This window comes from Sus scrofa, chromosome 14 (genome assembly GCF_000003025.6).
Source record: "Sus scrofa isolate TJ Tabasco breed Duroc chromosome 14, Sscrofa11.1, whole genome shotgun sequence".
Taxonomy (NCBI): domain Eukaryota; kingdom Metazoa; phylum Chordata; class Mammalia; order Artiodactyla; family Suidae; genus Sus; species Sus scrofa.
Genome location: NC_010456.5, coordinates 52,608,427 through 52,622,515, shown reverse-complemented (window position 1 = coordinate 52,622,515; position 14,089 = coordinate 52,608,427). Strand labels below are relative to the sequence as shown.

The 14,089-nt window shown below is 36.0% G+C and overlaps 1 long non-coding RNA gene across 2 annotated transcripts in view; it reads right to left on the bottom strand.

Annotated features, from left to right (window-relative positions):
• Nucleotides 1-14,089, bottom strand: part of LOC106505993 — a 275,032-nt gene that overhangs the window by 206,354 nt on the left and 54,589 nt on the right. The window contains exons 1-2 of one of the 2 annotated variants that reach the window (XR_002338634.1): nt 12,006-12,136; nt 8,492-8,561 (exon numbers count right to left, since the gene is read on the bottom strand). This is a non-coding gene — a long non-coding RNA (uncharacterized LOC106505993). Of the gene's footprint in view, nt 1-8,491; nt 8,562-12,005; nt 12,137-14,089 lie in introns of those variants that run through there. The other variant, XR_002338633.1, reaches the window with a different exon arrangement.

Sequence of the window (14,089 nt, the reverse complement as noted above, 5' to 3'; positions counted from 1 at the left end):
ACACACACAGACACATGCACACAATGGAATATTACTCAGCCATAAAAAATAATGAAATCTTGCCATCTGCAATAACATGGGTAGACCCAGAGAATATTATGCTAAGTGAAATAAGTTAGGCACAGAAAGACAAATACTGTATGATCTCATTTATATATGTAATCTAAAAAAAGAAAACAAATGAGCAGACATAATAAAACAGAAACAGACTCACAGACAACAAATAGGTGGTTGTCAAAGGGGAGAGCTGTGGGGGGATGAGCAAAACAGGTGAGGAAGATTAAGTACAAACTTCTAGCTTCAAAATAACTCATGGAGATGTACAGCTTGAGGAATGTAGTCAATAATTTTGTAATAACTTTGTATGGTAATGGCAACTAGATTCATCGTAGTGATCACTTTGAAATATATAGATATATCAAATCATTTTGTTGTACACCTAGAACTAACAGTGTTGTAGGTCAGTTATACTTCAATTTAAAAAGATATACATCAATATAAATAAAACTATTTTTGACCTAAAACCAACCCCCTAAAAGAAAGTTAAGCTGCAAAGATTTAAATAATGGTACAATATTTTAGTCGCATTTGTAGTCTTTCCTAAAAGCCATTAGATTAACTGAGGTGTCCACTGAAATTAGCTGCATGGAAATGTTAGGAAACATACAATACACCTCTGCTTAAATTTTGGATGTGGAACTTTTAACTCTGTGTTGTTGGGCAAATTAGTTAACCTATTGATCCTCCTTTCCTCATCTGCATAGGAACAATAATTTCTACATCATAGGTTTAATAGTGAGGGAAAGGGAAAAGAAAATGCCTATATTAAAGTATTAGAACAATGCCTACCCAAGAAAATAATAAAAGATAATCTCTTTCTCTAGAAAAGAGCAGTCTAACTAGGACTATAAAATAAAAACAAAAAGGTTTCTTAACAGTCTATATGGAAATGTAAAATAAGGGTATAGAAATTAAGCAGTATTTTACATGGAAAACAGGCACTTTAAGACGGACAAAGTGAAATGAGTAAAATAAAGTTATTTTTGTTTTGTTTTGCTTGATTCAAACTACTTTTTTCCAAGTAGAATTGTATGGCTAGCAGAAAGCTCACCTACCAAAAGAAAATAAAAGGGTGAAAGGATATAAGATGAAGGTGAAATATACTGCCAAAATACAAATTTGGAAGAGGAATGATACCTTTGCTGGAAGTCATCTTGGTCTTGTTAGATAGAAAAGATAAGGAGATGGGATGAGATATATACACTGACTTGCTTTGACCAAAAGCCAAAGGTGGGCAGCCAACCCCAGCTCTTTCACCATGTAAGTTCCATCACGGCTTGAGGGCTGCATCTTCCATGAGAAGCGAGGAAAAGTTTTTATCTTGTCTTCCCAATTAGGATTAAGAATGAAATCAATTATCACCATGGTAAAGCTGGAACTTCTTTAGCTATCTTGTGGACATTTAATTCCTAATCACACTTTTGAGAAGAGAAGACATAAGTCTGCATGTGAAGTCAAATTTGGTCTCTATTCTAGAAATACCTGCTTGATACCACAGACTGATTCCACTAAAATAGGTGGAATCACTATAAATATCCTGGCACCCTTCTTTTGTTTGCAATCACAGGCAGCCAATCACCCCTAGGGTACAAATACTCATTTTTTACCATTTTATTACCTTAATTTTTGGTCATAAAGTAACATTTTTGTCACTCAATATAATGATAAATTGTTCTGACCTTTCAATACCACCAAAAAGACAATGGAGATTTTGATTTTTTTTTTCTGACACAGATGATAAATTTTCACCACTTTTTCATTTAGCTCATCTCAGTCCTAGACTCCTACGGTTTATTGAGAAATTCAGCATAACATCAAGACCAAATGACACTGCGCCTTAATATTATCTCTAAAACTTATTCTCAACTGCTTTTATATTTGAATATTATCACTAGAGTAATTACAATCTAATATAAAAACAAACCTAACCAACTGCCCCCATTTCTTAATCTCGCACTCAGGTCCAATCATAGTGTTCCTTCCTCTATGCCAGGATCTTCCGGATGCCTTTAGACATAAGCTGCCATGCAAGCAAACACATTTGCTGCTACAGGCCCAGGCTAAAACCTTTGTACATGGTCCCCAGCTTGGGCAGTTCTTTAGTTGAGCTGAGATAGCTATACCTGTCTGGTAAAGGACTTCACTTCACAAAATACAAACAAAGAAGTCCACCTATAAATGGTTATTTTTCCATTAAGATTATATATTCCCAAAGGAAATCGCTCTTCTAAGTATAATTCTAGGTTCATTCTTTCATAACTTCATTTAACATTTTTTGAGAGCTTAAAGTGTGACAAGCACTGTTTCAGGTGCAGTGGACAAAAAAAAATCCCTGCCCTCATGGAGGTTACATTTTAGTTGGACTGTAGGGACCCAGTTCACAAATACTTAGATAAAATAGATATTATGACTCATGGGAATAAGTGCTACAGAGGGAAAGAAAGCATAGAAGGGGACAAGTGACATAGACAGTGGAATGCATTTTAAACAGTGTGTCCTGGAAGTGTGAGCTTAGAAGACCTGAAGGGTGTACAGAAGCAAACAAAGATAAGCCCAAAGCACTGTCTTTTAAGCAATGGCAAGTGACTCTAGTGTGTATGGCAGTGTGTTCTCTGTTGGAGGAACAGCGAGAAGGCCACTGCAGCCAGAGGGAAATGAGCCAAGGGAAGAGGACTAGGAGGTAAGTGCAGAGATTCCCCGCAAGAAGACAGCGGGGAAAGACTGGAGGAAGAGCAGGCTTGGGAAGAAGATCAAGAGGTTTGTCTGGAGCATTTTAGGACCAAGGTACCTATTAGCCATCCAAGTGGAATGGTAAATAGATGGCTGGATTTCAGGAGAGAATTCAGGGAGCAATACCCCTAGACTGGACGAAGAGCTGTGATTGACGTTATGCTAAAGTCTAAGCCAGGAAGGGACACAAAGGGGATTTAAAAAAAATCTTTCTGAAAAGAGGAATAAATGGTTAGAAGAAGCAGAAAGAACATGACTTAAAGCCACTTCTGGGGGAAAAAATGGGGATGGAGGAACATGTAAAGATCCAGGTAGAGAGATATTTTAATTATAAGGTGGGAAAAGTTACCCAATCCTAATGTGGGAAAAAGAAGTCAAATAGTTCTGGTCTCAATTTTTCTCCTTGTATTTCTCTGTTAAAAACAACAAAACACACAATTCTTCCATGAAACGTGAGTCACACTTGAAATATATATATATCATAATTTGGGGAACATTGATGAGGTAGAAAGTGCTAAGGAAAGGATGGTAAGCACTCCCAAAGCATGCTGTGAGGGCTCCAGCAGAGACATGTAAACCAGGCACATGAACCACTTAGAGACCTTTCATCAGTGTGAGCCATGAGGGGGAGCAGCAGAAATAACCAATTCTCCTGATTGAAGGGCAGAAAGTCTGGATTTCTTGATGGTCCCACATGTTAGCACAAACACACTTAGGAACAGAAAAGAACAACTTTCATTGCTGTTAACAATAAATCAGATCATTATGCTTCCATCTGACTACTTTCCTTTGTTCTAAAAAGCAGTATACAGAAAAATCTTCCAAGAGAAAAATACTCTAAAGCCCATGAGTGTAGTAAAACATGATATATCCTCTTCAAAACAATTTCTCAGTGACTGACCCAAAATTTAGCATTGTTCAGGGTAATCTAGACTATAACTTACGGCATTGAACTGTGGGTTTATATATATTTTATGATATATAGCTTTTCCCTTTTGGTTGTTCTCTGTTATTCTGATCATCTTTGGGTAAGAATTGGAAGAGAATGGAAAAGTCCATGAAGTGGACCCATATTGAGAGTCACCACATATAAGAGTATCTCTTAACCTATGGGGAATAAGAGTCTGCTGAAAGTCTGATAAAAACCATGGACATGTGATAAAGATTTAGAAAATAAAGTGCTTAGCCTATAAAGAGAAATACAAGCTTATACTTTCATGAGACTCAGTTATTTTACCTGGAAAACATTCAGGTGTCTCATTAAATCAAAAATCCAAAAGTCCACTAGTTCTTTGACAGCTGGTGGTAAGGAAATCATAGTAAAAACAGGGACCAAGCCTTTAACTCTCAGGCTCTGCATTGATCCACACAATCTTTGGGGGAGAAGAAAGGAGATAGTGTCAGAGTTCATAAACCTACTTAAAATATAGACTCCTCACTAAATATCTTCCACACCTGAAGAGCTATCTACATTTTAAGACAAAGGAATGATTTTCTGCCCATCTTTAAAGAAAAGCTGTTTAGTAATGATGCTTAATGTCAAGCAGCTGTTGCTTCTCACAAAGGAGGCTTGACAGTACTGCTGGGTGATCATGAGTCACACATGAATATGGAATTTGCAAGACGATCGTTTATTCAGTTGTCAAGGCCTGTGCCTCTGGAATAAAAGTCTGTTGTGAATGTGCAGTCTTGTGCAAACACCAAAGGAGGGAAGGAACTTTTATTATGGGTGAGGAACTTTAGACTCACCCTCACTAAAGTAGAATAATGTAGGGAGTACCTTATAAAGAAGGCAAGAAGGAATTTGGATTTTTTTTTTTTTTAAATCATCATGGAATGCAACTCATTCTTCTCTGCTGCCCCTAGGAAGTGTACTTTCAAACCAGGAGCACCCTGGTCCATTGCAACATAAATGTACCTTCCTAGGATCTTCCACCAGAGAGATACAGGACTAGATCAGAGGGTTAGCCCCTCAGATGGTCTATGGATGAAAATTAACAGCTAAGTTTAAATGATTCTTACACTTCAGGCCTAAATGAGACATTATCAGAGAGAACTCAGGCAACCCTTCCTTCAAAGAAGAGTCATGGAATAAAAAATGGTCTGAGCTCTTGGGGAGAGGGTGGGTCATTTCAGATCTTCAAATATTTAGATGTATGTCTCTGCTTACATCACCAGAAATCACTTCCCTCAAGGCTTAAAGAATATCATGTTCATTAACATGAGAGCTGTCTGAGAGAGTGCACTATGCTTTTTTGAGGAATATTTTTAAAAAAGCAGAAAAGTGACCTTTTGACATTTTAAAAATGTTATTCCTGATAAGCATATTTTTTCTTTAGGGAGACATGTCTATTAAAGAGTAAATATTTATGGCTAAGGAATGAATTATTCCCAAATCATACAAGTTATATTCAAAGCTTAGAAAGTGATATATTTTTAAGCGAGTGTTGAAGACAATTTAAAGCCATTCTTTAAATTTAATTTACAGTTTTACACATTGATATGAGGAGCACATGCTAATGAGAACTTAACAAATGCTGAGAATTACAAACCATAACACTATTAAACATGTGTGATTTTAATCAGCTCCTAAAAAGTTAACATGTATAATCTGTATAGAATGGTTAAGACTCTAAACTTGAGCTGGCTGCATTATGCTCTCTAGTTTGTGCTATTCTAAGCTGTTTAGTTTATCATTTCCATGATACTCTAAGTCAAATGAGGACAGCTTGATTTTGCTGATAGCTGATGAAACTCTAGAATGCTGCATAATTAGATAGAAGGGAAGAATCTATTTAAGAAGGAAAGTAAACATCCAGGAAGTTATTCAAGGGGGTGGGGGTGGGGTAAAGGGATGTGACAAATATTTCTTGCCCTGTTACCAGACTTTGCCAAGAACTTCGATTTAGCTTTTGTTTACAGCATTAAGTTTAGGGACATTCCTGAAAGTCTTTACTTAAATAATTACATTGGAATTGTGCTTTATGATAATGAAAACATTTCACACACACTATCTCCTTCATTCCTCCAAAATAATTTAAGAGATAGATATTGCTGTTACCCATTTTAATAAGGATGCTTAGGCTGCCTGAATTTAAATTATTTCCCCAAAGTTATGCATGGTAAGTGACAAAACTGGCAAGTGAGCCCAAAAGTATTCTGCCCTTTCACCAACGTGATGCTGCCTTTCACTTGGGAATCTCTAAGACTGAAAAGGAGAAGGAGCCAGTCACATCTTGATTTGCCTAAACAGTGATAAAATCTCCTGATATATATCTCCTCTTGCAGTCTCTCCTACGCATTGGTGATTCCTTAAGCAGAAGCTATGGAGTCACTACTGACTGAGGATGCTCCAAACATCTTAGCCCAGGAATAAAGATTCTTAAAAACCAGCCAACACTCAATTGCAGTGATGATGATGATGGCAATTCCCTATATATATTTCCTGTTTATTACATGGCTGACAATATGCCAAGAATTTTACATATATTATCTCATTTGCTTTAACCAAAAACTCATGAGGCAAGTACTATTATTACATCATTCTTCCAGGAGAGGGATTATGGAAAGCTGAACATTGAAGGTCCGACTTCAGGATGCCCTACTTTCTCTCTCACTATGTTCAGGGAATACTGTCTCTCCATTTCATTAAAAAGGTGAGAAGTGGAAAGGTTTGGTATCTATTACATCTAGATGTGAAGTCAGCTGTTTTCAAGTGGAAACTGCAAGGACTGTAGGAGTAATGCATTATGGAATTTGATGTGTTTTCTATATTTTGTTTACAATCAAAGAGAGAGCTTAGAGGGTGTTGGATTATGCAGAAAAAAAACACTAGCCTCAAAATCCAGGAATGAGGAAGAGTGGGTCCAAGATGACCACAGCCTTAATAAATTTGGTGAGCACTCAAATTATTTCACATAACTACATCAAACTACATGCTGATTATATAAAATACTTCTGAAATATACCAAACATATAAAAGTTAAAAAAGTAGGAGGGCAATTAAATAGACACAAAAGAAAAAATGGAAACTTAAATTGAGATATTGCTTAAATTAATTTACATAATTAAATCTAATTATATACCAGTTATATGAAATACTTCTGAAATATATTGAACTCTTAAAAGTAATAAAGGGGAAAAAAGGATTAGCAAACAAATGGGGGGAAGGAGCAATAGAAATATAAATATCAAACTGCACTGATATAACCACAAAAAGTTTGTTACTTAAAACTTAACTACCTTTTGTCATGAGAAAGGGAACAAATGTTTGTGACTAGAGGAACACTGTCTCTATGTTCTTTCAAAGCCTTGTTGCAACTAGAGGAGGAGAGAAAACAGCCCTGAGAGGAGGGCTCAGTGCACAGCAGAGCAGTTTAACTAGCTTTTGTACAAGTTTGGACCAGGGAGTCCCAGAGCTGGCTTTGGAAATCTGAGCTAGAAAGATTTTTCTGAATTAGAAAAGGTCAGTAATTTAAAAAAATATATTTGCTTGTCATTTCTAGCTCCTAGAAGGGAGGGAAAGAGAAAAAGGATGCTTAAAATTAAATTTTTACTTTTTTTTTATTCGAGCCATAGAAATGCCCTTGTTTAATTCCAAGCTCTCAGTAAAGCACAACATAGCAGATGCCTGTGCACATGCTTCAGAGTTTGCAGGCCTCCCAGTGTGTGGTTGTGTATGTGTTTTTGCTTTGGGTATTTCAGGTGACCAATGGTCAAATCCTGATTTATACAAACACTTTCCAAGCTTCTCAAGATTTTCTCTTAGGCAAATATTTTCAAGTGGAAATATTAATAATAAATAAATAATAAATTGTGACTATTAACTATTATTCTCAGATATGCTTCATGAACATCTTTGTGCACCTTTCTCCAATGTATAACTGCCATGATTGTTAGAAACTGAATGTAGAATGCATGTAAAATTCATCAGAGAAATTTCCAATCATAATTGTGACACCGATGTTACAAAATAAGCAGAGAGAGTACAACAATTACTCTGCCTCATAAAAAATGTTGTAAGATAGTTAACCCCACCAAGGCTAGTAATTTTCGTATAGAGAGGTTACACAGAAGTCTAAAATGCTCTTCCTGTCTTTGGATCAGGAAACCAGGTTTGAGGAAAGCCCCTGGCCTGCAATCATATCTCCCCAAACTAGGTCTTTTCATCTACATCATTAATAGTCTCAAGATATAAGAAAACATCTCAGAATCATAATAACTGGTAAAGGCCATTCTAACTTATAGACACCTGACATACAGATATAGAGGATGCTTATAGTTGCAATTCTCCAATTTTAGCAAAGAATAAATGCAGAAACACACACAAATAAAACCACACCCTAAGGAATTTTTCCTCTTCCCAGTGGTCATAAAATTCTCAATTGATTTGAAGTCAAATAGACAAACAGGCAATCAAACAAATCAGAATAATAAAAGAGTCTCCACCATCTCTCATCCAAAAGATAAAAGATCTCAATAAACCTTTAGTCTATTTACAGTGGTCATCAAATAATCAGACATAAAGCAAATTACCAATCACTGCTATCACCAATGGGGATTAATAACCTACCTGCCTTCAACAAACCAAAAATATAACACAACATAGCATATCACAAAATCATTGGACAGGAGAAATTAATTTTTAAAATAATCAGCCAAGTTCTGCCATGACCTTGGAGTCACCATAAACAAGACTTACCCACTTCACCAGTGAGGAAGATTATCCAGTTCTGTCAGGTAAATCCATTAAGCATCTCTGGGGAAGACCTCTAAAATCAAATAAAGTTACAATATTTAAGAATTGGAATGTTAGTATAAAATATAGGAAAACAATTCAATAAAAGGTGAAATAGCATCAATTTCATAGATCATATAGCATAATTTAATACAGATGTTACAAAGATATCACAGATCAGTTGGAAAATAAGGATTATTCAATAAGAGACTGGCAGATTTAGTTATTTGGAAAGAAAACAAAATTAAATCATAATCATAATCTTATATTATCTAGTACAATCCAGTTCAAATATATCAACTGACAATAATGAAAAAAATCAATCATTTTATAACTATCAAAAAATGAGGTAGTTATTTTTACACTTCTTGGGAAAGACTTTATAACAACATTTATCTTTTTAAACTCAGATGGATAGGTCTGACTCTGATATTCTTGGACTGTGGCCTACTATCTTGTCCTTTGTTACTTCTCTTTTCTTGTCCCATTTTTTTTGTGTGTGCACTAATGCTCATGTTTTATACTCCATCTCCCTACATTCCAACCAGAAAATCATTCTGATGTTTCTAAATATTGGTATCTCCACTTATATATATTTATGTGTATACATGTGTTTTTAGTTTTTAGAAATGTCATTATATGTCTTATTTCATTATCTTCTTCACTCAGTGATTCATGTTTTTTAAAATTCTGCCTCTTGCCATGTGTATAGTTATGGCATTGCTTCAAACTGCTGCATGGTACTCCAACATGGAGGGCTTTTGTGTTTTGTTTTTGCTTTTGGCTTGTTCAAGGTAGGTAAGTTATCATTCCCTATCGGTGGCAGCAATGACAGGGGATTTGGTTTTATGGTCTGATTAGCTGATGATCACTGTAAATGGATCAATAGTTTACAGCTATCTTTCATCTCTTGAAAGAGGAGAGAGGCACAGAATTTTTGTTTTGTTATTAATTAGTTTGATTACCTATCTGTCTGTTTGGATTCAACAGGCCCTTTGATCTGCTGCTGGCTGCATTTCAATTATATTCAACTTCCAAGGAAACAAATCACACTTAAGTGAACAATTCCACAGATGCCCAACTGCTGGCCTCGGTGAGTGTTTCTTTTGGATATATTCCCAGGAATGCATAGTTGTAGGGAAGGCTTATGTTTAATTTGAATAGATGGTGCAACCTTTACTACAGAATGACTACAATCATCCAAGTAGACATAGGTAGACATACCTTACAAATGACATATATAAATTAGCAATTTTTACCTAAGTGAGGCTAGAGGAGTAGAAGTTGTCAGATTTCAGTTCACCTGGGTTGGTAAAGGAGTGAATTTCGTTAGCTATTATTATAGATGCTCCCTTATAAGCCGCCCTAAAAATCAGTGGCTTACAAGCAAAGAGTTTTCTTACCCACAGGATATCTGGGGCTGATACCTTGAGCCTACAGATCACTTGGATTTGCTTTTCAACTGTGTTAGTTTCTGATCTAGGCCTCTCTTTCCTTTCCTTGGAGCAGCAGCTACCTCAGGCAAATTATCATTAGATGACAAGAATCTGAGCAGGAGAACAGTGAGGATCACTGAGGCCTTGGTTTGGAACAAACCACTATTTTGCTCCTATCCTACCCGACAGAGCAAATGCCACGGCCACACGCAGCATCCATGGGTGAGGGAGCAGCTCCTTCACTTAACTGAAAGAGTGAAAGACTGATATCAGTAGTGCAGCTTGTCACAGTTCACATTCAAGGCAAGGCTAAAGATGTTGCGGAACGTCTCAGTATAACTTTCCGACAGATATATCACAATAACAACTGGTCAGGGAAAGGTATTGGAGTTAGCATGGGCTGAAAGCCTCAGAAAAAGCACATTTGGGAATGAAATTAAAGGAAAAGGTAGATGACCACAGGTGTTTCCCCTAGGGAGAAGATTCCATTTCATTATAAAGAGAGCAATGTATTTAGGGCAGGTGTACAGGAGGCAATCAGTTGGCCAAATGGACATCTATTCCCCTATTAAAATGTATAAATTGAGAGGACATGAGAAAAATTCAAGTTGGAGGAAGTAAATACCCTTTATTTCAAACTCTCTCTTCAAGGAGAAACAATTAACAGTCTTCTTTCTCTCTTTAAGCATTCCACATTTCTTTGAGAGTCAGGGGGACCTGGGCCTGAAAGAATCCTGTGGCCTGTGAAGCTCAGTTGTGACAGAGTTTAGGCAGCCCTACGCAAATCCTAGCTTTTCTCCTTTACCTCAGGATCATGTCTTTTTATGAATTATGGCCCATCAAATATAAAATACTTGAAGTGAATGACTCTGCCTTAATTAAAAAGAAAGAAAAAAGGCACTCATCTCCATACTGTTCTTCATTTGGAAAAGCCAAATTTTAGAATAGTTCTAATTCAATCACAACTTCAGTGATACTTTTTAATAGTAAGAGAGCATGGACCTGGTAAGATTCATTCATTTTTGAACCTCAGATTTATATATGCAAATAACTTCACTTATAACATATTCCCCATTCATGCCTAGTCACATTTTCTATATGCAAAGAAATCTGTTCTTCAATGTAAGCATATTTTACCAGTGCAAAAGCAACATTTTGCTGTTCACAGCTGAACAAATGAGACCTCAATGCTATATTTTTTTAAATACTTGATTGAAAAATTTTAACGAATTTTTATATTTGGTTTCTTGAAAACCTGTCTAGAAATAATTTTTACAAAGTATACTTCTATTCCAAAAAGAGCAGCATGGATAGCATTGGTAAGGCCTACTGAGAGAAACATAATTATCACCAGACCACGCACTGTCACTTCAATATTCCAAACAGAAGTATCTGGCACTTAAAACATCCCTACCCTCTAATCCTAAATTTAAAAATACACTCAGTGTGGTTGGTCTCAGTTATCAAATCTTTACTGGGGGTCAGGACTTAAAATATTTTTGGGGTACAAAGGAGTACCTAATAGGAAAAGATGTGTTTAGAAGGACATTGCCTTGCTTAGTCCACATGGCAATCCTTACCTCCTGGTGACCCAAACGAGTTAACTGCTCTTTAGATCTGATTTCTGAAATGGGGCCAAAGTCTCTCCTAGACACTTACAGTGATCCATGCTAGAAATTCCTGAAAGACTGAATGCAGCTTTCTTAATGTGCACTTTCTTTGTCTTCAGAAACAGAATCACAGCTGAAACTGCTGTGGACTGCTGAGGGAATTTTCCCAAAGGGTAATTGATATTCTCAAAGGAAAGCTTTTAAGCCCAATTTTACTCCTAGCATCTTATTATCCCAGCAACGTTCCCTCCAAAATTAACAATTACAATAATTATTTGCATTTTCTCGTTATTCCCTTCCAAATAGCTCAGTCCTATCCACCTCAAAGAGCTTGACTCCTAAGTTTCTGACCACCACAGAGATATGCATGCACAGCTGGAGCAGTGAAGGTCAGACTTTACATCTGCCACAGAGAGGAGCAATTCATCTTACCTTCAAGTTCCATGCAATCGAGCAACTCATCACCAGAGATGGTGGTCAGATTAATAATACGGTGTTTAGTGGATTTTATAGCCTTCTCCCTTTCATCCCCCTGTTCCTAATTCCTCCTCCCTTGGATGGTGTTCCAGAATCAACCAACTGCACATAATGCTTTTCTCTCAAGCTCTGCTTTTGCAAGAACACAAAATAAAAAGCCTGTAACTTCATGTTTCATTACCTTTCTCTGTTCTTGGTTTTCTTTCTATTCACTCATCTTTCTTAAGGACATTGTGATTTAGAGGAAATTATTGCATTGAGAGAAAGCATAGGTCAAAGGATAATTAGTATGTAATGCTAATAAATTCCAAGCTATAAACACTTTTAATATTTTAGGTTTACTCTTCCAGAATTTTTCTTCAGAATATTTAAATATTTATGCATCTATATTTTTACATAAATGAGATCCTACTGTCATATATATCCAAACATATGCATACATACACATATATATATTTGTGTATACATACATACTTTATTTTTCAATTAATCTTGACATGGCTTTATTTCAATAACTCCAGATATAACATGTCTTTTCATAGCTGTACTGTTAATATTGCAACATTTAAGTGGTTGTGCCCAAATTTTTAAAATAGTATCTTACATATAAACATTTAGTTTATTTCCAAATTTTTACTTTTATACAACACTACAATCATAGCTTCACTTTACATGCATCCTTGCTTAAACTTTTTTTTGGGGGGGGGTTTAGGGCTACCTAAATGGAAGTTAGGAATATGGAAGTTCCCAGGCTAGGGGCCAAATTGGAGCTGCAGCTGCCAGCCTATGCTACAGCCACAGCAATGCCAGATCCAAGTTACATCTGAGATCTACACCACAGGTCATGGCAATGCCTGATCCTTAACCCATTAAGCTAGACTAAGGATTACACCTGTATCCTTATGGATACTAGCTGGGTTCATAACCTGCTGAGTCACAATAAGAACCCCAACAAATTATTTTCTTAGTATAACTTTCTGTGTGAACAGCATTAAGTTTTCACAGAGAATTTGTACCAGTTGAAATTCCCAGCAGAAGTGGTTTATGAGATACATATTACATCCTCACAGGACACTGCTGACATTATATTCATTTGCTTAGGAATTCTGACACAAACACAAACACATATGTAATTACAGATAATAGAGGTAAATACATAAATATATGATTTAATTTGTATTCGATTTTTTATTTTAGCAGCACACGTTTTCAGGCTTGGCTACTTCTGTTTGGGTATGCATATGTGTGTGTGTTTAATTCCTCATTCATCTAGTAGTTCCTAATAAGCTCTTTAAAAAGTCATCATTTCAATTGCAAACAATATTTACAGAGGATCTTCTATATGCTACAGAACATGTATTATATTTACAGATACCACTGTAAATATAAAACACAGCCCCTTCCTTATGGTGCCTCAAGTCTAACAAAGAGAGGGCCATTACAAATTGTGACATGGTTAGTAAATGATTCCCTGGCATGGAAAGTATGGTGAAAAAGGTCAGAGAGTCAGGCCAAGGTGGCTAGAAAAGACCATCCACAGAAGGGAGGCTTACCCTGAGACTAAAGAGGAAGTCAGGATCAGGCAGATGAAGGACAGAAGAACATTTCATGCAGAAGGAAAAGGCATAAAGGCCTGGAGTAAAAGTGCATCATGTTTGGATATATTAATCCTTTGTCACTATAGCTACATATCTGTATATATCAAAGAGTTTTCTTCAGCAATTTTTAAACCATTTTGCCAAGTTTTAAAAATTCTTATTGTCAAATGGTTTCTCTTATGATTTTAATTTTTGTTGTCATACCTAGATGGTCCATTGTTATCATAAGCTTATATTATCACTCACTTACATTTCCTATCAGTACTTTATTTTAGTTCCTTTCGAAATTAAAAAAATATGGAATGTTTTTGGTTCTAGATTGAGATGGATATCATTTTTAGATGAATTCATAATCATTTTTTCTTCCCAAGCTTACATTATCCAGTAGATTCCTATATTTAATGAAAGAATTTTCTTGATGCAAATATCTATATACTGTTA